Raw genomic sequence first — 20,275 nt, forward strand, 5'->3', positions numbered from 1 at the left:
GATGTGGTTGCAATTCATAGAGGGGAGACACATTAGGGGCAATTTTTGATGCTTCTAACAAGATTTGTGCTCCAGAGATCTTTGTTCATTTTTTTCAGAAGGGCTCTTGCAGGCTCCTTTGGCAGCCAAGATTTCCTGGGATGTCAGAGCTTCATGGCCAGCCTGCTGCTGCCAGCAGCAAAGAGCTGCGGTGTGCAGGAAAATCTCCTAATAGCTATATCTCTTGTAGTAGCCTGGATTCTGATTCCCTGACTTTGATGTACCCTGTCCTAAAGGGAGAGAGGTGAGGTGCTAGACAGACAGGCTGAAGTCTGCGTTGTGTTTTGGTGATTATTTCTCTTCTGATCTTAAGATGTGACTGTGAGTTTGTGTTGCATATTTTATCAAGGATCAGATTTCAGTAGCATATGCAAGGGCTTTCCTTTCTTCGTAGCTTAGACACTCAAAGCTCTCTTCAGGCTCCTCAAATACTGCCTTCTCCTTGTTTTCTCTCAGATGCCCCCAGCCTATATTTAGCTTCATACGGAAGGACTTCAGAATGTTTCAGATATACACAGGCTTATTTTTCCACCGTCTTCTTGATGAAGTATATCTTAACCACTTAGCAAACTACACAGCATGCTCTGATGGGAAGTGAATCGTACACTGCCTCTGATTAAATCTGCAAAGGGATATAGACAAGATAAAACTCTGTAATTATCCAGAGTGGAAGCTGGTCAGAGCATAGGGCTGTGATTGCTCTCCATTACTCCAGGTAGCATCTGAGGGAAGGGGAGAGCGCTGGCAACCACAATGCCAAAATTCAGAAGGGAGACCCTGCGGTGCGTGTTGTTGACCGATGACTTCAAACACCATGTTGGTGCATAGATATGAGGGGAGGACAGAGAAGGATGGGCTTCAGAAGAAACACTTGCTTCATCCATCTAGCTCTTCATCCACACAGACAGGAAGAATTATTGGATTTCCATCGTAGGGTCATAGCTGCAGGTGTCACCAGGAAATTCAGTGCAGCTGTCTTAAGGCATAGACAAAGACAGTAAAACTAGGAAAGAGAATTAATCTCTCTGAAGTACAGTCAGCAGTCAAGTGATCTGAACAGAAACTGATATGCCTAATGTCTTGTGACAAAAGATGAAAATATGCTATAGATGCAGTACAGACTTCTGCTTCAATTCGCTGGTAATATTTCCCTGTCTTTTAGCCCATTTCAAACCAGACTGGCTTCTTGGAGACTCTTCAGCCTGGGGAAGAGAAGACTGAGGGGGGATCTTATCAATGTCTATAAGTACCTGAAGGGAGGGTGTCAAGGGGTGGGGACAAACTCTTTTCAGTTGTCCCATGTGACAGGACAAGAGGCAATGGGCAGAAATTGAAGCACAGGAAGTTCTGCCTGAACGTGAGGGCGAATTTCTTCACTGTGAGAGTGACAGAGCCCTGGAACAGGTTGCCCAGAGAGGTTGTGGAGTCTCCTTCTCTGGAGATCTTCAAGGCCTGCCTGGATGCAACCCTGTCTAACATGCTCTAGGTGACCCTGCTGAGCAGGTGGGTTGGACTAGATGATCTCCAGAGGTCCCTTCCAACCTTACTAATTCTATGATTCTATGAATGGTGAATCTTGAACCTCAGTCGTTCTTCTGAGACTTCGATTTTATTCTGAGATGACCCAGAACTTGTGGCTGTGTAATTTCCTTCTTTCACAACAGGACTGTTTTTCTTTGCTGCAGTAGGAAAAACTCAGTTACTGGAGATGAAGATCAAAATCAGAAGAGAAACAAGTCTGAAGTGATATTTCTTTCTACTAACATCACAGTAGAAGTTTATCCAGCTCATTATAGTCCTCTTCAGCAAACTTTCTAACATGTTCTTTCCCAGCCAAAGCTTTGAAGAGGTGAGTCTGGGTTTCCATAATCTATATTAAGGCTTTTAAGTAACTGGCTAGTTGTCAAAAATACTACGTTATATAGCTGCTCTAATTGATGTAACTATGAAGAAGTTCATTTGTTTTCTAGACAATAAAAATTAAGTATTTCTTGCTGGGGGGTTAGGAGAGGTTATACTTTGTTGACTCTTTATCCCAAACATGAGGAAAAATAACCCAAAGCATTGAAATAGCAGAATTCGAGTGTTCCGATTTCTGACTTGCTCAGCAAAACACCTGCAGTTCTCATTGAGGTCGGATGAAGTCAAAGCTTCTAAAACCACCGATGGTAACTACGACAGTAAGAAAGCCCTACCTGAATGATGGATCGTGTAAACAAGAAGTTAAATGAAAGATGTTTTCTCATGTTTGTGTAACATGCCCCGCCAGGAAGTTTTCATCCCTCTTGCAGATGTCGGATTGCACATACGCTTTCTTTGAACACTGACAGAATATGTAAAGCAGCAGCCTCATGCAATGTTCATGCTGACCTCTGCTTACAAGGCATTGCAAGACAGGACACTGTCATAGGTAGGCAAGCAGGCTATGCTCCCCACCTACACATCCTCTGATGTCTACAGACTGAGTCATTTGGGAGTTAGCACTTGCATGGGGTTAAAGTCTGTACTCCAAAGGGAGGGGGAAATGGCATGCCATGGCTGACCCACGGGCCTCGAAGACCATGTTGGTTGCTGCAAGGCCTCTGCAAACTGGCATTGCTCAAACTGCAGCAAGTGCTGATCAAGATTTCCCCTTGGTGAGAACTCTTCCTCTGTGAAAAAACTCCCAGGTGTGGCAGGATCACGTCTCCAAGCAAGTAGGAAACATGACTTTCTTAAACCAGCCTGGTTCCAGCACGGTCAGGGCCAGGATGCAGAGCCTAACCTCAGACCTCTGTAAACCATTTCTGAGGATGTTATGACCTTGTTCCAGGATGGGTGGGCAGAGATTTCTGCCTTGTGAGCTGAGAAAGAGTTTCACCTGCTTCTGGGGACAGACCACCAGACTTCTTACATCACCCGGTTTCTGATTTAAAAACAGACTTACTTACATCTGAAAAAGATATCTGGGGAAAACTTCTTTGATCTGTTCCTATTAAAGTACAATTCATTTTGATGAATTAAATCTTCATGGAAGGTGACACAGGCTGTTGGAGAGAAAGTGATCATCCAAATTAACAGGGTTTGGATTAGATGTCCAAGATATCTACCTTGTCTTTTGGGGGTAATCACAATTATTACGCTGAGAATCCTTGTACTCAATTTGTGTCATCCATATGAGTACAATTCATGCCTTTGTGCAACTCTCTACTTGCTTTAAGAAGGGGTGGCAGGAGGCACACTGTTGTTGATACTTCATTTTGAAAGGCTGGTGCTTGTTGGCCTGCTGTAAAGATAAACTTCTGAGCCCTTTAAATGTCCTTCATTGTACCTCTGCAACTGAAACCCACTTTTGGCACAAAGTGGGGTAGGGAACTGAAGAATGGGCTTGCAGGGACAACAGTCACAAGAAAAGGACACAGAAAAGATAAGAGAGTCTCTGCCCATCATATAGCAGGGCTTGGTTCAATGGAGATGGTTTATCTCAAGCTGACAATGATTTCTGCCTCTTTGATCTCTGCCAATATATGCTTGAGGGTAATATCACAGAAAGGGTTCAAAGCTGGAGGAATTTTAAGGTAGTATTTTAGAAAGTAGCTTAAGGTTATCTTAAGATCAGACAGTTCCCAGCATGGAAATGAAAAAGACTAGAAACGGGGGGCAGCTAATGAGCATCTTCTGTGGAGCAAAGAGAGAGAGAGAGGAGGACCTGGAAGCAATGAGGGTGCGGAGCGTAAGTGTGGGCACAGTGTGGCAAGTAAGGATCCCAAAGGAAAAAAAGGAGGGGGAGCCAGGGGAAAGTTTAGCTTAGAGAGCAGCATAAACGAGTAGGGTGGAGGCCAAGACTTTTTAAAGGTTTGGCTGAAAGTTTGTAAAGTGATGCCACAAAACAGCTCCACAAAGAAGACGCTGTTTCAGCAAAGTGTTTGTGCATCTACAAAAGTTCTTCTGTCTTTCCCTTTCCTCAGCCCTTCTCTGCCTCTTTAGCCATCCCCTGTATCTGTCAGCTGCACTGCTGTGCTCTGTACTTCTTCTCCTTACATGTTCATGTCTTACGTGTTCATGTCTTCTCTTTTTCCCAGTCTCCTTACATGGCATAACAGCCCACAGGAGGAGTCTGACAAGTTCCCAGAGTCCAGCAGCCTTTCAAAAGCTGATCTACAAGAGGCTGCTAACCTCTAAACTGTGCCTGTTCCAAGGGGCGGCTGGCTTGAGAGAGGAGGAGTGACCACAGAAAGGTGTGTTTTGGTTAGGACAGTGATAGGCCTTGCCCCTCAAAGGCAAGAAGCAAACAAGCAAAAAGGAGGAATGAAGGACAAGTTCTGTCCCTTCGTTTCTTTCAGTTCAATGACTAATACACCAGTTTTACCAGAATAAAATACAAGCTGTGGCAAGTGCCCCAGGAACCGAGAAAAAGGAGAAATAAGTATGTTTTCCTTTAAAAGTGGTTTTCATGTGAAATTCCAAAGACCAAGAGCATTTTTAGCAACTTAATAGTTTTTAAAAAGTGCTTTAGAAAACACCACTTGAATTTTCTACAAGTTTTCATCTAAGGTCACCTATGGATTTTCTATAGTTTTCACATTTGATAACTGGAACTGCAGAAATTCTACCATTTTCCTGTACAGTACAATTGTGAGGAGAGACTGAAATAAAAAGGGAAATACACAGTCTTGTGGCTGTAGACTTGTGTAAGTCAGGGGGCTCTGACATTTATAGTCACAAGCACAGAAAGTCTTGGACTTCAGAGACACAAAAGCAGTGATACCTTGTTCAAGAAGCACTGCAAATTTCTTTGCATCAAGCTGGGATGAAGTTCCTGTAAGACCCAGTAAAAGTCCTCCCCTCCGATAAGGAGGACCTGTGATATCTGAAAGACAGTTTAAAAAAGCACAACGGCTGGAGTTGTTCCAATTATTCAGTGCATTATCTGTACAAATCTAGATCAGTGCATCCTGATTCCACATACACCCAACTTCGTGCTGGAAACAGCTCTCCTTCTTCATCATGTGCATGTTTATCACCTTTCCCTTAATATTTCCACATTAAAATAGACCTGTTTTAAGTATGTAAAAGGTGAGCTTGTAACTTGATTTTAAAAGCTCATCTGTTTTTCTACAGACAGCTGTTCCAGGGTATGAGACTGAAGTACCGATGAAGCTTCAAGCCTGCAAGATAAATATTCTGTTGAAAGTCTTTGTGACTTAAACTCTCCAATTATTCAGACATCCCAGCAAGAGTAGAGAGGAGCAAAACCCGAGAGATTTTAAAGCTGAGACGTTTTAAAAGTGAGGGCTGGCCTTCACTGTCTTTTTTATTTTTATTTTTATTTAGGGAAAGCTGTTTTAAGATGCACACAGATCCCCCTGTCTTGTTTCCAAACTTAATTGGACTTCACTGTTTTCAGAGGGGGCAACACGTGAAGCCAGCAAATCGAAAGCGCTCGGGGTTGTTGCCCAGACAGCCTTCTTGCCTGAACAAACACGCGCCAGCTCTAAGCATGACCCCAGCCCCGTGAATCTGCCAGTAGTAGCTTTCAGTCTCAACTGACTTGATAGCTCAGGATGAAGCAGCACCCAGCTCTTCCTGGGCTCTGCTGATGATGAAAAGGCAGTACCAGCCTAGGCCTCTACTTTCCTCTGGTCTTTTTCCTGTCCCTTTCTATCCTACCTACTCTCGTTATCACAAAATTGTCCAGGGCTGAAGGACCACATTCGTTCCTATGAATGTTCCTATGAAATGACTGAGGTCAGTGGAAACTTTGCAAATAACCTGAATACATGACCACAGACATTATTTAGGGAGAGCCCAGGGTGTCTGGGGTTTGGGGAGGGAGGGGAAGGGAAGCTGGAATATATTTTGGTTTTTAACAGTTGCCATAACCCTAAGTTTAGTGGTTACATAGCTGAAGCAGCATGCTGAAGGAGACAGGTACCCAACATCTTCCCTCCCCATCAAACTGATTGTGGTCTCTCCCAGACAAATGCTGGCTGGCTTAGCAATAATTCCCAAGGCATTAACGTACTCCACTGTCACAACACCACTGCTGGAGGTTACAGACTTCTAGTAGGAGAAATAACAATTGTATCCAGCTTCTTTGTCCCTTCCCCCTTTACCTTCTAGCACATACTTCAGATCCTAGAGTAAATACATATTTTTCAGACTAAAAGACTACTCAGACTGGTGCAGTTGAAATGTGATTCAGGTCTACATCATGTTACTTAAATCACTACCCATTCCATGAAGAAACTAGGCAAACAGATCCATGCACCTTACATAGTCCACTGGTTTGAGATCCTGTTAATGGGCTCTATGTAGAATCAGGACCATTTTACAAGGAAGGTGCAGGAGAGCTAAGTACGTAGTGAAGCTGAGACTCGTGGCAGCATTTCACACAAGTTATCTGATTATTCAAACAGGCCTGGCTGAAGCATCAGCCTTGGGATTTATGGCCTGACAGCAGGGACCGCCAGCAGTCCATTGCCAATGGATTGCTAACTTGGATAAAAGATCTGTGCTCTATTCCAGGATCTACCACCGCTGGCCCTGGCTGCATCACCTCACTATCTGCTCCTCAACTTTCCGTTTGTAAGATGAGGAATTGCCTCCTTTCTAAATCACTTCAGTTATAGCTGTATTAGTAACCTAAACAGGTCTGGTGCTGTCCTTCAACCCTAGGAGCTGGCATTGCCCAGCTTGCAACCATGTGGCAACATCATCCTCCTCTTCTGAAAGAAGTCCTTGCTGTCTACTGGGAATGGTTTCTGGCTCGTGCCTGGGCATTGCCTGAGAAGTACTGACAGCATGGACCAAAGCCATCCCAGAAAGCATACTAGCAGCATGAACAGTCGCATACCAAGGATTGCTTGTGCTCTTTGCCCTGTTTAGTTCACCCATAAACCAGTCAGCTGATAGAAAGAGCTATGTCGTTATTATTTTAGTGTCATAGTTATTTAAAAGAAACAGGGACGTGCTTTTCATATTTTCTTATTAAATATTACAAAGTTGTGAATTAAGATTTTTTCCACTACAGATTATAGGCAGAGATGCAACAGTAAAGCAGACTGTGGAGTGCTAAAGGGACACAATGAGGAATTCTTCCAAAAATGTTGAACACCACATTCTGCGTTTTAGGATTTTTGTAGACCATGATTTTAGGAACAACCAAAAAACCCCAAAGTAATCATGCCTGGCAACCTAACTCTTATTTACTGGGAAATGTAAAATAAACTCTGCAGGCAATGTTATGTTCTTAAAAAGTCACTTTAAATCAAATTTAAAACAGTAGAAAACACACTTCAATTTCCAACCTATTTGACTCTTCGTGGCATATATCACACAAACTGCAAAACAGTTAATAGATGCTATTAACGATATCTTCTTTTTCTTTTGCATGGTGTAGTGGCCATCTTCATGGCTATTTTGGTGGATCTTCCATGCAGCAACAGGAAGGAAAAAACATTTTTGAAAGTGTGATTGTAAAACCACAAAATACTGGCTTGGGAACTCGGCTACTTGTCCCTGAAGCTATCCTTATTTCAAACCAAAAGTAACCCAGCAAGCCTGCACTAAACACTCTAGGTCCCCCACCCTCAGCAATCACCATTTCCTCAGCTATAGCCAACATTAAAAACGTCTTTAAAAAAATTGCCACTGCTGGTTTGGGCTGTGCTACTCAAAGTTATTCGTCTCCCTATATCCAGGGACAGAATCCTTAAACTTGTGACTTCCTTGTTGCCTTTTTTTTTTTTTTTTTTGGAAGACAGAAGGAGTAAAGAAAATTTTTTCCCTTCTAACTTCTGGCTTCACCAGCCCCAGTTCCTCAGTCTCCTGTAGCAGACTGGGCTCTGACGGGGCAAACTGTCCTCTTCCACCACCCAGCTGCCCTCTTCTTTCGGTGCCCTCTGGCAAGAGTCACCGCAGCAAACGGATCCTGCGGCCGCGAGCCTGCCTTTTCCCTGGGTGGGGGCTCGGGCTGCGCCCCGGCAAGAGGCGGCACACCGATACCGCACTGCGCTCGCCTCGCGCGCGGCTGGGAAACGGGTGCAGCAGCTTCTGCCTGGCTTGGAGAGGAGAGGGGCCGCGCTGAGCGAGGCCGTCCTGGCGGCAGCAGGACCCTCGCTGCTGCTCCTCTGACACGGCCAGCAGCCGGCCGGCAGACGTGGCGGGACCGAAGTAAAGGGAGATCGGAAGAAAGGTATTTGTGGATGAGCAGACTGTTTAAAAGGACGTGGACATCTCAGGCAAGTGTTGGTCAAGAGCTTCACCCTTCGTTTAGCCCCTTGCACAACTGTGTGATGAGGCAGTCTTTAACTGCGTGTGATGTTCTAGTTTTTTTTTTTTTTTCCCCCCACGGGGCTCTTGAATCATTTGGTGAGCAGCACAGCCAGTGACCACTCGGTGAGCTCCTGGTCGATAATCCGGCTTCTCCTTTTTTCTGCGTGGGTCTCTCTGTATTTACTGAGGATCGCCCTAACCCCCGTCTGCACAGAGAGTTGTTCACCCGTGCTGCTGGAGGGCTCAGACGGCAGAGTGCCTCACTAATACTAATAAACATGTCTTCACGTGCCTTTCGGAGGTGAGGGGCAGGTTTTTCACGCTGTTTTCACCCTCATGGCGACGAGAAGCTCGGGGAATAGTTAGGGGAAAGCTTCGTCTCGCGGCAGGAGCGGTTCAGCGAGCTCCCCTTCTCTCGGCCCCCACCGGCAGCCGCCCAGTCGCGCTCCCGCTGCCTCCGGAGCGGTGCTGACGCAGAGCGCTCGGGAGATCGGGCTGTAAATCACCCGCACCGCGGGCCCGCCGACACTTACTGCCTCAGCACGCTGGGGGAGCTGGGAAGTGCCGCGCAGAGGCAGGGACCGGCGCAGGGGCACGCGGCTTGCGGGGGCCCAGAAAGGTCTTCATTTAGCTTTGACAGCGCAGAAAGTGGTAATATAACTAAATCTTCGGGCTGGTAAAGAGTAAGAACAAGGGATTGATTATTTCAGCTTCTCAGTCTGAAAAGAAAACGATAACCTTTTGTTTCACTTACTTTTTCTACAATATTTAGCATGTTTGGGCACTTGCTTTACTCAAACTCCAGCGTTTCCTGCTTTAGCTGTGAGAGCTCAGGTTGGACATCCCAGAAATAAAGAGCAACTTCCAGCGGCCATCTGGCAAAAGCTGGAGCGGCTGCGGAGCCCGGCCGCAGGGGCCAAGGCAGGCTTCAGCTCCGCTAGCGGCAGCGCCCGCGCCCATCCCGAGCCTCCTAGAAGTCCCCCGCGCCGCTCGCTACGCGCCGGCAGCTTCTGAAAAGCGAGTCGGCCGGATAACGTCCCCCCGCGCCAGCCGGCCGTGATTCCTGGCCGGAGCCCCTGGGGCTTGCGTGCGGAGGAAGAGGGGCATCCTGTGGGAACACCCCCCCGGCCAGCCGCTGAGACCGACAACCAGGCATTATATACGACATCCTTGAACTTAAACATTCAAGACCACTAAATATAGGCATCAATAGTGTATTGCTCATGTGTGCGCAACTGCATGTATATTATGTCCTCTCTTATTTCAGGAAACGTGAAAGAAGCGCTGCTTCCACTGCTTCCAAAATGATTCACTCCTGCAGCCTGGCGCCCAGTCTCAAGTGAGTAGCACAGACTGATTTTTTGCTTATTATGTTCCTCCTAAGAACTCTCACCCAAATTAAATACTTTTTGAAAGTTGCTTTCCAGGCACGTGTGAAGAATAGAAACCCCTTAAGGTTATATTTATGGGCTATTAATTATATTATTATTATTTATTTAATACCCTTCTGAACTAAGCACTTGTGACTCCGTGTGCTCGAGGAACTGGCTGGATTCCAGAACAAGGATATTGCAAAGCAGTAGAGGAAAGAAAAATGCTATTGCTTCTTAGAGGAAGGCAGCACACGCCTCATGGAAGAGCGCTCAGGGAAGAAGCTGCTGTGTTTAAGCACGTAGAAAGTGGAAAGCTTAAGGGGCAGGCACAGTAGGTGGGTTTCAGGTGTGCACAAAGATGAGTCAGGGGAGCAAAAAGCTAAATTCACCATGGGGTTTTAGAAAGTGCCAGTGATAGCTTTGCAGCACCTTAGCTTTTAATAAAGTCTCTGCTACCTAATAGTGCTCTTAGGTTTGAGGTAGATGCCTGTTCCCTCCTGAAATACCTAGGGCCAGCAAACTGAACAGGGATCTCTACGAAAGAGCTATAGGAAATGCTAAGGTGAGAGCCACAGCTTAAGCCCGAGGGACTTAGGCTCAGATTCTTAAAAGTAATTAGTAATTTAAATACAAAATAGACATCTAAATCTTTGAGGCTCAGGATTTTAGTTAACTGAGTCAGGATTGGAGGAAAGCATCTATCTCCTTAACTGAATCACAGTCATGAGCCCCGTCCTGGATTTGGATCCTATTCTGACTTTAAATATCTGAACAGGACATAGTATTATATCAGGGCAGTGGGGCTGGAGCTGTGTGGACTGTAATAGTCTCCAAGAAAGGTGGGATGGGAATGTGAATTGGATAGAAAATGTTATAATCATTAGTCTCTTGTGGGAGAAAAGATTGCTTTTGGTGAGCATTGAGGTTTCCCTAATATGAGAAAGCCAGGAAAAGCAAGGAGAGAAAGGCCTAATTTATCATGCAGCAGAGCAAAATCTCAGAATTCTCATGTGCCTTCTGTTTTGATGAACATCACTCGTTTTACAACCTAAGTTTCCTATATTCTGAACTAACTGGCTTTCCCTTTCCTTTCCTTTACTTCAAGCATAAAGAACCTTGAAACTGCAGTCGGAATAATTCATGCTGCATACAGGAATCCAGTAGTATTTTAAATTAATTCATTGAATTATTTGTGTGCCCTCCTTATTTGGTGCCTCTGGCACATAGTGCATTCCACATACGAGTCTTGAGAGGTTGAGAAGAATTCATTGCACACAGTTTTAGAATGTATTTCTATATTTGCTTCTGTATAACATTCAATTTTTAATGCATGACATCTCTCTGTCTATGTCTTCCTTTCTCTCTATTCTTGCAACCTGCTGTCATTAAACTACAGGTTTTCTTTTCAGGAATCTTGACATTCATTGTTCCAACAGAATTTGGATTATAATAGTTAATATATTATAAAAGTATATATACTAATATAATAGTATATAGCCATCTCCTGCTAAACTTCTGAGGTAAATAAAGAGGTAGGTTTAAAAGCCTCAAAAGTTGATTTTGGTAAGGTACAAGAAATTCAAAGTAATAGAAAAGTTTTTGTGATTTAAGATCCAGCGAAAATAGTATTCTTTTAAGTTCCCTGAAGCATTTATAGCCCAAGCTTTACAGTTTTACAACAGCACACGAAATACAGGCCAGAAATAAAATGTAGAAATGCTTCTTTTCAGTCACCAATGGAGGAAATCACCAAATTTGGAAAACTGATTTCATTTTTGGTACTTCCATTTTTAATAACTTGGAAGGGAGCCAACAAAACAAGCCACCTCTTACAGAAGCATGCTTTGTACTAATTCTTTCCTCTTTGCAGGAAAATAACAAAACAAAAAGCTGTCAAGAGGAAGCCTGGAACACGCTTGCAGAGCTTCCTGGGGAAGATCTCCTCCCGAGGGACTGAGGCCCTGGGCAGCGCCTTTCCTACCCTCCACGCAGCTATACAGCTCTCACCTCCCAGCTCCGATCTGTCCTAAAAGCTCTTACACCCCCTCCACACCTAGTTAAGCCGCATTTTCTTCTTCACCCTCGTACCTGTTGCAGAGAACCACATCGAAGCCAGGTCACTGCGGCTGCGGAAGCGTTAAGGATGACAACGGTGGTAAAAGAACTGGCTTATCCGAGCGCTGCGTGGGCTAATCATAAATACTCCCACGCGCTAGCTGCTGTGTGGGGAGTGCTCACTGAGGGTGGCAGCTGTGGGCTCTGAGGACTGCTGGAACTACTTAAAGGAACTCGAGGGCTGCTAAAACAGATTCAGTGTTCGATATGCGCTGGCTCCCTAGAATCCAAGTAGAAAAATAGCTGCCAAGGTGCATGAAGTCACTTTTGTGTCCCTCCCCCCATCTGTGCCTTTGAGAGGTGATACAGCTCAGCATTTTGTGTCTCGTTATCCAGATTTGCAGATGTGGTATAAATCTAAAGGGCTTTCATAGCAGGAAGTGGTAGGTGGAGACATCCTCAGGGCTAAGACACAGCTGCCAGGGAAACTCTGGTGGGTGGGAGGAGGAGGCAAAAGACCAGGCCTGGTGAGCGAGAGCCTTCCCAGGGACCATCTCAGCTGAGAGCCAGCGAGATAGGGAGGGTGCGACTGAGCTGCGGTGCCTGCAGCGGGGCTCGTCCAGCACACAATTTGTTAGGGCCAGATGTGGAACGCAACTGCCTCCTTTGTGGGATAGAGACGTGAAACCGGAGCTACGCGACTCCCCTTTGCTGCTCCGCCTCACCTTCCCCCCGATCTCCAAGTGGAAGAGGAAACTTCATAAAATAAGGGCATTATACCCTTAAAGCCAAAATAACCTTTTCTCTCCTCCTGGTATTGTCAGAACTCTGACAGTCTCTACAGGAGCAAAAACCCCACTGGTCTAAACTGAGACCCAGTCTTCAGCCTAGAGATGAAAAGTGGGTTTTCCAGATGACGTGCATGGAAATTCCAGCTGCAGTGATTTCTTTATAGTGTATAACACTCCCCCCCCCCCCACCTTCAGGCCGGCTCTGAGAGGGCACCATTAGGAGGCACATTGGCAACATTCAGTGATTCAAGTTGGTTGGAGCCACTGACGTCCACTGGGCTATGTGGACAATACATAGAGTATACGATAGTCAGAGCACATGCGTCCACTAAATCCAATTGCTTGCCAACTTCTCGGGGGGGGGGGGAGAAAAAAAAATCACCATTAATTAGGTCCTGATTTTATTGGGACACCCTGCAAAATTAATTTAGTGGTCTGCCTGTGGGCCAAAACAGCTGTTACGGAGTTGCAAGTAAGAATTTGATATAAAGCACTAGCATGGGAGAAAAATCAGATTTCCAGATAGAAACTCTGAACTTGCACGTAAATAACACTGTGAGATCAGAGGTTTGGGTTGCAGGTCAGACAGAGGTGGAGATGGCTTCTCTGGGACTCGAAGGCAAGAGCATGTCACTTAATGGCTCAAAGGCTTTTTTTTTTTTTTTTTTTTTTTTTTTTTTTCCCCTCAAATGTAAATGTAGTAATCTTTGGCCTTGATGGTAGCAGGTTCCTAAAGCCTGTTACCCAGTAAAAGACCAATAGAGAAAATGCAGATTAGACAAGTGGCTTTGTATTTTTCTTTGCTTTCTTAAGTGAGTTACAAACACATGGGCTTGGTCCCTTTGCTCTCGGAGCAGTAACAAGTATTTGCTGTATGAAATATTTTCTGCAGACTTCTGAAAGATAATTCATGTCTTAAAAAGTTGTTTTGCATTTTGGCAGAGACAGACAGGCTCTCCTAAGTCAGCTGAAGCAGAGAGTATAAAGAAACTATAGAAACAATCCGCCTACTGGAACATAAGACATCTTTTTTATATCTTTTTGCAAAATCAAAACTGAAAGCATAGGAACTTCAAAATGCTGGAGTGAATGTGTTCATTTAGGAAAGGATACTTGATTTTTCTAGGGGAAAAGTGATTCATTTGACTTACAGTAGGAAAAGGGGGGATGATTTCCTTTGTTTAAAACTGCACAGAGAGTTCCTTATTTGGAAACTGTGTGCAATTCCCCTTATTTGGGAGAATCTGTTTGCTGTTTCCTAAGGGTGTGTTCCTGACTGTGTTGGAGAGCAGACTAGATTTTAAAGGCAAAGGACTTTCTTCCCACTAGGAATCCAGTCTACCAAGCTCCTTCAGCTGCTTCTCTGTCCAACTGAACATTTGTCTTTCATTTGGCTATTGAATTTAGTTATCTACTTGGAGAATACAGAGCGAATGACCATGTTATTTTTATGTCCTCTCTGTTTGGATCCTAAACTTAAAATAAATAGACAGATAATAGTTTTGGCAATTTATCTGAAACAACAGGTGGTTTGATTAGGTAAATAAAGGGCATAGCAACAGATGGGAATAGCACAGCTGGAATAAATTAAGTCTCAGAGTAAAAGTTTATTTACCAGGGCTCCAAGAGTGTTTCTCATTCACAAAAGTGACAGCATAGAATTTTGTAGAATAGAGTTTTTAAGCAAGAGACCAAACTAGAGAATGTCAAAGTGAGATGGAAAATTTGTTAGGATTTATGTTTTGAGTTAACGCGTAATCAGACTTTGCAAAAGCAAAAGTCTTTGTAATAGAGCAATAAGACAGGAGTCGGGTCAGATGCAAAAATCCCTGTTATCACTTGGAAAAAAACGTTACTGCACCATAGCTAGTAGCTTCTTCCAAAATGGGCTGTAAAATGTGCTCTGGTTTGAAATGTAATGTGTGTAGTTAGACCTTCCTGCAAAACTTGTTTCTAGAGGGCTAATAATCCCTTCTGCTCTGTGGCAAAAGAAGAAATTCAGAGAAAAACTGTAGAAAACATGTGAGACCTCCATGCGGAAGGAAAGAAAATGACTAAGTTCATATTTTTTTTTATGGTCCCATTAACCTGCAGATGCTTCTGACTTCTCCATTTCTGCTGTACAGGAGGATAGCTGCATCTGACTGCTCGTCAGGAAGTGGTGGGGGACATGTGTGAAATGACTGTGTGACTTAGCCTGAATTGCACTGAAGATGGGCATGTTGCTGTTCTGGGCTTTAGACATCTCCCCATATGGCTGTCACGGTTCTTGGGGGGAATCTACATTTCTAAGAGCCTAGTAGCAGAAATGGGGCAGAGACTGCTGTTGCGAGAGCAGTGAGAAGTCACGCAGATAAGTGGACTGATATAGCAGTCATGGTCACACATCCCCCCTTAGATCTAAAAAACTTATGTAACGGAAGAAGAAAAGTTACAGATCTTCATCCCATTCTGGTACCGTTTTACATGCATAAAAGGAAACCATAGGCCTCGTGCTCGTTCTGGATGTGGTCAGAAGCTGCACCCAACACTAACAAGGTGAGCAAGAGTACAGAGGCTGCACGTTCTGCGTCCGGCTGAGTCTCCCCCGATGAAATAAAAAGCTGTTCCTGAAACATCTGGGGGCCACCCTGTAGTGTTAGTCCCTCCTAGGACTGAAGGGGGAAATAGTCATCTATAGTGACAGCATAGGAATGAAAAGAGGATGAACAAAAGAAAAAGAAAAAAAAAGTTACATGCATAGAAATAACATAAGATGCAGCAGCCATGGATTTTGAAGGGAGGAGGGATATAAAATCCCTCTTATAAGTGACCCATTTCCAGTTGCTCTTAATTCCTTTCTTTCCAACAGATTATTGCAACTTTTTTTTTTTTTTTTTTTTTTTTTTTTTTTTTTTTTTTTTTTTTTTGCATGTCTGCACATCAGATCAGGTGAATCAAAGAGTGGCATCTGTACTGCTGCAGAGAAATGTGAGAAAACATGTACAGTCCCCTTAGTGGAGCCCTGTGCTACTGGCCCACTCCTGGCAGCCAGGCAGAGTAGGGCTGTACCCACCCATACTGGCGACACAGTTTTGCCATTATAACTTGGTAGTTAATATAAAAATACTTTTTCAGGATGCCTCCTAATGGTAGTGTGAAATTCTCCAAAACTATATGCTATCTAACAGATACTTAAGTGATCTGCTGCTTATGCTAGGGCAAGGTTGTTCATAACTTGCTCTTGCAATATTTCATGCTTTCTCCCAAATCTGGGCCTTTAAATCACATTTGTGTTTTTTTGTTGTTTTATAAATGAAAGCTATTTTTTTCCTTCATGGTTAAGCAGAAATCAAATAAATGACTTGAGTGCAGAAGTCTCACGATGTAAGCCAGTGTCATGATTATTGAGTTCTTAGTTTTGGCAGTATCGGTGATTTTCAGAAGCAATCAGAGACTTTGGAGTCTTTCATATACAACTGTTAATTAGATTCTGCAGCAATTACATCTAAATACAGATTTGCTGTCTAAGCTCTGTAGCTCTGTTAATACAGCCGTCGCATGAACTTGCTTTGTTGTTATATCCAAACAGCCCATATCACAAGGAGTCAGGCAAGCTTCTGGGATCGTTGTTTCGGCTTTACACCTAAAACGAAATCTAAATTCACACTATTCATTCAATACGGACTGATCTTTTTTTCCCCCCAAATTTCACTTCACTTCAGACGAAAGTAATTTCTTAAACAATTAGCTGCAATCTGAAGTGAGAAGCATGAGGTGACTGTGAGGACAGACACGTTGCCCTTGTGCTCCTCAAGCACTCCAGAAACGGCCCCCGTGCGGTTATTTTCCGAGTGCAGGTTCCCGTGTCTGCTCGACCGGGTCTGCTCACTCGTTCAAGCTAGGCGATGTTAATTATTTGTAGATGTGGGCTAGTGAGTGAGACATCAGCTTAACAGTTTCTTCGGTGCGTATATGACCATCTTCTTAAACCTGATGTACCGTCTTGAGATTGAAATGTTACAAGCCAGTGCTAACCCCAGAAATAAATAAGAAGCAATAATGTGACACTTGCTGACAAGTTTTGGCAGAGTTTGCATTAACAGTTTCTGGGAATATGAAAGCACTTTGGAGATGAGCACATTTACTCATTGCCAGCTGTCATTGTTTTATCCTTAGTCGTGCACCGCTTTTCCCCATAAAATCTCAGTTGCTGAAATTGAGATTATGCAAGAATTTCACCTTTTCTTTTCTTTGCCATTGAAAATCCTCATGGTTGCAAAATAAAAGCAGAAATTTAATCCCATAAAGCCATTAGAATTGAAAAACACAAAGCAGTGCTTAAAGTTTTGGTATCTTCTGGTTTACAGGGGCTGGGCTTTCTGTTTACCAGTAACAGTCTGCAGTGTTTGTCTTTCTGTGTTTGCATTTTTTGTAGTAGCTGTTGCTAATTCTTAGATTAAAATAAAACAGCAGGATAAACATATTCTCTGGATTTCAGCAGAAGGGTTTATTTGGCATTTTAAGTCACTCCCCTCACAAGCACTCACCTGTAGCAGAGCACTTGGACTACTAATTTATGTCCTCAGCCTGTTTTACATTAGCTTGTCCTTTCCTGACTCCAGTAATGATTTGTTTATTTACCTTGTGGCAGATGTGCCAAGCTTGAGGAGTAAAAAAATGAAGAGCTGTCCCCCTCCCCTCCAGTCTGGTGCCCCACAACGCAGTTATTTATTCTGAGCAATATTGTTAGGTTCTTTATTTGCTCTCTGGTTTCAGAGCTTGAAGATGGACCTGACTCACATTTTCCAAGCACTCTGCAAGCTGAAGAGCCTTTTTTTTTTTTTTTTTTTTTTTTTCCTAAGAAAGAAAAGTTCTGTTCTATTGCAATCCCTCAATTCTTGCACCTCAAGTCTCCAGAACAAAAATCAAGGATAAAATGAGCTGCAAGAGAAACCACAGGAGCTGGCAGCTCCCCACTGTGCGTTGCTTACACAAGCCTGCCAGGCTGGAGGCTGAACGTGGTGTTCTGTTTGTTGCAAGATGAGAACAGTAGCTATACACATTAATTGTTGTATCAAAATATTTTGTAATTTTAGCCCAAAGTAAGACGACTGCAGTTAATATGTGATTTCAGTTATCACATGACCCTTGGAAAAACTGAACCTGTGCTACTCTGTCACCAAGCCAACAATTCCTTAGCTGTAATTTATAACGAGAGCAGACCAATAAGGCTACCAGCATCTAACCAAAAATCGTCGTTCATGCATAAAAAAGTCTTGAAGGTAGTTTTCGAATTCTGTCTAAATATTTACAACTTCAGCTTGTATTAAATCTGTGACGCGCGGCTCCGCAGCTCGCTCCCCCAGAGACGCAGGTGCTCTGGCAGCTGCCCTCTGATACACTGCACCTTCCTCCCCAACCAGTCTGACAAGGCAGTACAACCACCTCCAGCCACTCCAGCCTGACTGGCCTCATTTATTTAGTAACTGTTACAGTTACTGCTCTTATAATTCTGGCTACAAAGCTATTATTCTGTAAAGAATTTGAGAGTAAAAACATTCATCCAAATGTACACAGTGAATTTCCACTCCCTCGGATGAAATAGCCTGGAAGAATTCATTCCCTCCCTTTTCTTGAGGTGCAAAGAGGAAAAATATATTGCAGCCTGTTACATTCAGGAAAATTGCTGGAGGATTTTCCCTCAAACTGATCCCAATAAAGTTTATTTTATACTTTAAACATGACCTCATATGCCCATAGCAGTTTCCACGCAGAGTGCTCTGCCATGATCTGGAGCAGAGCTGAGTCCTCGTCTCCCAGTTCCACCTGGTGACATGGCCATTCTGAATACTGGTCCTGTGGGTGTCAGACGCTGAGACACTAGAAAAGAGGATGGAGCTCAAAACCAACGGAAAGGAATGAACGTTGTATTATATTTGCCCCTCACACAGCTTGTGCACAGAAAAAAAAAGTACAGAAAGTTTAGTACCTTGCAGCTCTTAGGCTTCCCTTCCACTAGATACGTAATGTGATTTTAAGGAACTTGATACATATCAAAACTTCTGTGACCACAGAACCCAAACCATTGTAAACCCTTTAGAAGAGAAGGTTTGAAGATGTAACTGTCACTGCTAAACCAGATATCGCTTCCAATTTGCTGCACTGATCTAATTTCATGTAACTTCAGGTATCATTTGTCATCCTCCAGCGTAAAACCACAAAAACCTATAGGGACTGGTTTGTACTTACATGGTTATGCCATATAGCTATGCCATTAAGCTCATCAACCCACTCGCTTCTTGGCATTTGAAACAGGACTATCATTTCCTGTGCTTGAGGAACGTAAATTTTGTCCGTGCCTGCATATAGAAACGTAGACGTACAGTCCTGAGCGCTGACCACAAGAATACCTCTAACTAGCCCAGGTATGGCCAGTCAGCCACAGTCACTAAAATCTTCATACGAATCAATAGCCGTACACCACATACCATATTTAACTCTGCGACTGGAGGACGGAGACTGCTAGAAATGGCTCTCGGGGAGGAGGTGGCAGCGCTCAGGAGGAGCCGGGCTGGGGGAGTCTTGGAGTCTCCGAGCAATTCTGCAGCGTTAGCCCAACCCAGCACGGCTGGTTCGCTCCTTCCCACAGACTGCCAAGCAGCCTCGGTGCAAGCAGAGGTCTGAGCTACATCACGTGTTGGCCCATGCATAGGAACTCTGTGAATTACTTTTAGGTTGCATAGACTAAAACAGGTAAAGTAAGTGTAGTAAATGTTACCATTTTTGGTGATGACTGATACCTTTTTTACATGTTACCAAATGTTACCAAATTTTCCTCCCCCCCCCCCCTTTTTTTTTTCTTTTCTTTTTCAGGGTAAAGCTTCTTCTTTGTCCACATCACACCTAAAGAGCACGAACTAGGGTACATTAATTCCAAGAGATCAGGTAGAGACAGTTAGTTAACAAGGAGCTGCCAGTTTTAACAGCACCTCGTATTTGTGAGCATTTTGGGACAGAGTATTTTAAAAGTCAACTGAGATTCAGCTCTCCTCCAAGAAAATACCAGTAGGTTAAATGGTTAGAGATTAAAAATGTTTTAGCATGCTGTGATACTGAGATTTTTTAAATTCTGGAAATAGTTAACATGTTCCCATAAACAGACAAAGTGAAAATAGAGGATTTTGCACATAAATAAAAGCTGAGAAGAGAGACATTATTAATATACTAAAATACAGCAACACAGCACGTAAGTACTTTAAATGCTTGTAAGTGTAAACAGATGAGCAGGATGCCAAAATAATAGGTTTTGTGCTCTAGGGTTCTTTTTAAAAATGTGGGAATTTGTTGTGAAAAAGCAGAAACAATAATCCTAGACTGCTGCCATAATGCAAAGGAGAAAACAGAATAAGCTGCTGTAATGTTACGGCAATCTGCCTCCTGGTCTCCTCATCCTAACACTAAAAAGCTTTATCTATGGAGACACATACATGCAGATATATATGATGACATGATTTCAGTGATGTTTGCATGCTTAAGAAGTTACCTAAGTAACTTGAGTTACCATGTTTAAGTTAGCTGAGGCATATCTGTGCTTGCCTCAAAGCTCTTTCAATAAAATTGAGTTAGATTAAAGCATCACTGAAAGTAACTTAGCATCCCCTAACAAATCTTCCTAAAAGTCTTACGATATCTGCAAGTTGTATAAACATTTGCCTGGTGGCTGGACTGAGCAAGTCCCATTACAACGTCTTTTGCCTACTGCGCAGGTAACAGTCGGAA

The 20,275-nt window shown here is 43.6% G+C and overlaps 1 long non-coding RNA gene across 1 annotated transcript; it reads left to right on the forward strand.

The window, feature by feature from the left end:
• The first annotated feature begins 8,851 nt into the window (after window positions 1–8,851).
• Window positions 8,852–13,183, forward strand: LOC134136364 (uncharacterized). The gene is made up of 3 exons (XR_009957485.1): window positions 8,852–8,946; window positions 9,563–9,634; window positions 11,539–13,183. It is a non-coding gene; the product is annotated as an uncharacterized LOC134136364 (long non-coding RNA).
• The last annotated feature ends 7,092 nt before the right edge of the window (window positions 13,184–20,275 follow it).

This window comes from Rhea pennata, chromosome 2, assembly GCF_028389875.1.
Source record: "Rhea pennata isolate bPtePen1 chromosome 2, bPtePen1.pri, whole genome shotgun sequence".
Classification (NCBI taxonomy): domain Eukaryota; kingdom Metazoa; phylum Chordata; class Aves; order Rheiformes; family Rheidae; genus Rhea; species Rhea pennata.